The sequence below is a fragment of the Myotis davidii genome, unplaced genomic scaffold, assembly GCF_000327345.1.
Source record: "Myotis davidii unplaced genomic scaffold, ASM32734v1 scaffold117, whole genome shotgun sequence".
Lineage (NCBI taxonomy): Eukaryota > Metazoa > Chordata > Mammalia > Chiroptera > Vespertilionidae > Myotis > Myotis davidii.
In genome coordinates, this window is record NW_006288382.1 from 460,307 (window position 1) to 463,245 (window position 2,939).

Sequence of the window (2,939 nt, forward strand, 5' to 3'; positions counted from 1 at the left end):
TATATGAGACGATACTTCATTGCTTGCTTTTATGTTTAGAATATCCCCCCTCTTTTTATTTGATGTTCCCAACAGGTGACCTAGGGATGACTGGAGGGCCTTGAAAATCCAGTCTGGGAGTTGCATTTAAATCAATATTCAGCACTGGAGGGTCATCAGGATGCCACCAGGATGCGGGTCACCAGGACGTGGGTCACCAGGACGCGGGTCAGGGGCAGACCGTGTAAGTGGGATGGGAGTGTGGAAGTGCAGAGTGCTGGCTCCAGGAGGACAGTCACACTTGGATTTGAGCTGCAGATTGTCATTAGGTGGTAAGTACCAAGTGATGAGGGCTCACGATGAACAAACTTGGAAAGAGCAGGGGCCAGAGGAGCAGCAGGTTGTGTGATGGGGGAGATGGAGCAGACACAGCAGATGGTCCATCAGAGTCTGCAGGCCCAGGCCAGCCAGCCGCTGTCCACAGCCCACCGCACAGCTCAGCTGGCACACAGACACTCCGGCCCGCAGTGAGGAAGTCCAGTGCTCTTGGTGACCTTACCGGGATGCAGGCTTGGGTAGGACCTCCATCTGGTTCCCTGGGGCTCTGGCTTGCCTACCCCTCCCCTGCCCACCTCATCCTCCCCTGCAGGCCTCCCCTTCCCCTGCCCACCTCCCAGCTGCATCTCCTGGCCCCAGTGCAGCAGGAGGAAGCATTTGCCTCTAAACGAGAAGTTTCAGTGGTAGAACTACCATCAACCAATCTTGAATGACTTCACGGATGTCCCCCTCCTTATCATACTTTTGAGGAACCTACTTATGTAAATCCTAAATAACATATTTATGCCCCAAGGAGGTGGGGAGAGCGGGGCAGAGGGTTTGGAGGAGCTGAGTGGCAGCTCCTGGGGGTCTGCCTCCTGCGAAGGACATGGTGGGACAGAACTCCTGGCAGCTGGCTGCCAGCCTGTGACTGTTTGGGGGAGCCAGTTCCTGAAATGGTGAAGCCTGTCCCTGCCTCCAGTACCCCCCTAGCCCCACCGTGCACTTCCTGTTTTATGTGCCCTTTCCTTGCAATTAGAGCTCCTTACGGAGATAATCAGGAGCCAACTCACAGGAATGTTCCAAGGACTCAGGTGTCTCGTCCAGAGCGCTGCCCGCAGGGCGGCTTGTGGCGAGGAGGGACTCCACATGCCAGTCAGTGTTCTCAGGACACTTTATCTCCCGTCCTGTGTGCAAATAAATGCAAAGCAGACCAATGACAAAGAAATGGGCATCTAAAGCCGAGTCAGGGGCTTCCTTAGGGGTGAGCCACAGAAAAGGGGGGCAGGTGTTTCAGCTCAAGCATGCCCACACTTCCCAGCTGCCCCGGGGACTGCAGCTGCTTGTAGGTTTCCACTCTCAGCTTTGATCTCCAAAAGGGAAACTGGCCCTGGCAGCACAGGAGGGCTGCTCACCAGGACAGGGGTGCCCTGCCCAGCTGCACAACAGGCTGCCTGACAGGGGGTGGCAATGGAGGAACCTCGGCCTGGCGCTCTGGCAGGCTGTCCTCTGGAGCAGAAGTTGCCAACCTTTCAGACCTCATGGTCCCCCGGCTGCCGACCGCTACTCTGAGTACCTAGAGCGGGGCCAGGGGAGGAACCGTCATGTGGAGGATCTAAGGTCGGAACTGCAGAATGATGGTTAGAAATTGCAGCTGCAGTGTGACTGGCCCAGGACCATGGGGCACAACCAGTGGCTCTGCAGCATGGAAGGTGAGCCCAGTGAGCCCAGTACCAGGAAGGCTGGGGAGAGCTGGAGCCCAGTGTGTGTGGGGAGTTGGGGGAGGGGAGGCCACAAGGAGAACACAGGCAGGAAGGAAGACTAGCTGTGCCTTCCAAACAATAAAGCCAGGGACCCAGTGGTCCAGGAGCTGTGGTGTCCAGAAGAGCTCTGCAGGAGGGAGGTGGGGTGGTGCTGGGCCAGCTTTCCTGGGACTACAGCGGAGACAGCTGAGGCCCAGATGTGATCTATAGTTTGCTTGAAACTGCCTCTGACCTGAGGCTTTGTTTCCTAAGATTGTTGGCTCACTGTCCTGAGCACTGAGTAGATGCCTAGGAAGGAAGTGGGCGAGGTGGGTGTGGGATGAGGAGGGTTTGAACAAAGGGGGAAGGAGAAAAGGTTGCATTAAAGAAATGCGCTGTCTTTGCGGTTACACATGCCAAGGCCCTGAGGCACAAAATCTGAGTCTGTGTGACTAGAGCAAAGAAGTGGAGGGCAGAGCGGCCTGGACGAGGCGGGGCAGTGCCAGAAGGCAGGGCCAGGCCTGAGGCCTGTGCCAGGGTTGACGCTGAGGCCTGGTCTGGGAGCAAGAACCTGGGAGGGAGCTGGAAGGTCAGTGCTCCAATTATGTGTTGAGGCCCATTCCCTGGAAGCTCACTCAGGCTTGTAGACCTTCCGTTTCTTGTTAGGAAATGAGAAAAGCACTCTTCCGCTGGCCACTTTTCCCTTGTCTCAGAAGCTGCCTGTGGCTCCTGTGTGCCCTCCGGCCCTCGGCCTGACAAGAGCTGGTGGGAGCCGTCCATCTTCCAAGAGGCTGGTCTCTTAGTTCACCCCTCCTGTAATCACTCCCCACTCCACCTGGGCGCCATGGCGCTCAAACAGTGAAGCTTACCCCGACCGCGCCACCTCCAGAGGTGCCGGTCCCAGGGCCTGGCTCAGACACCAGCTTCCCGGCCTCTGGGTGCTCGTTCTGAAAGGGCGAGATGTATGCCCTCCACCTTGCCCCAGGGTAAGGGCTACGCCCTCCACCTTGCCCCAGGGTAAGGGCTATGCCCTCCATCTTACCTTGGCCATGTGCTCAGCAAGGCTTCTTCCTGGAAGCCAAGCCGCTGCTGGCCACACCCAGGACTTCTTTGAACTGGCCAATGACAATCAAGAGAAGTAGCCATAGATATGACCACATCCTGTGTGACAAGACACAAACT

General features: G+C 57.1%; 1 long non-coding RNA gene across 1 annotated transcript in view; it reads right to left on the reverse strand.

Moving 5' to 3' along the window:
• Nucleotides 1-906: 906 nt before the first annotated feature.
• Nucleotides 907-2,939, reverse strand: part of LOC107182559 — a 16,173-nt gene continuing 14,140 nt past the window's right edge. Inside the window, exon 3 of the long non-coding RNA XR_001513273.1 lies at nt 907-1,202. This is a non-coding gene — a long non-coding RNA (uncharacterized LOC107182559). The remainder of the gene's footprint in view (nt 1,203-2,939) is intronic.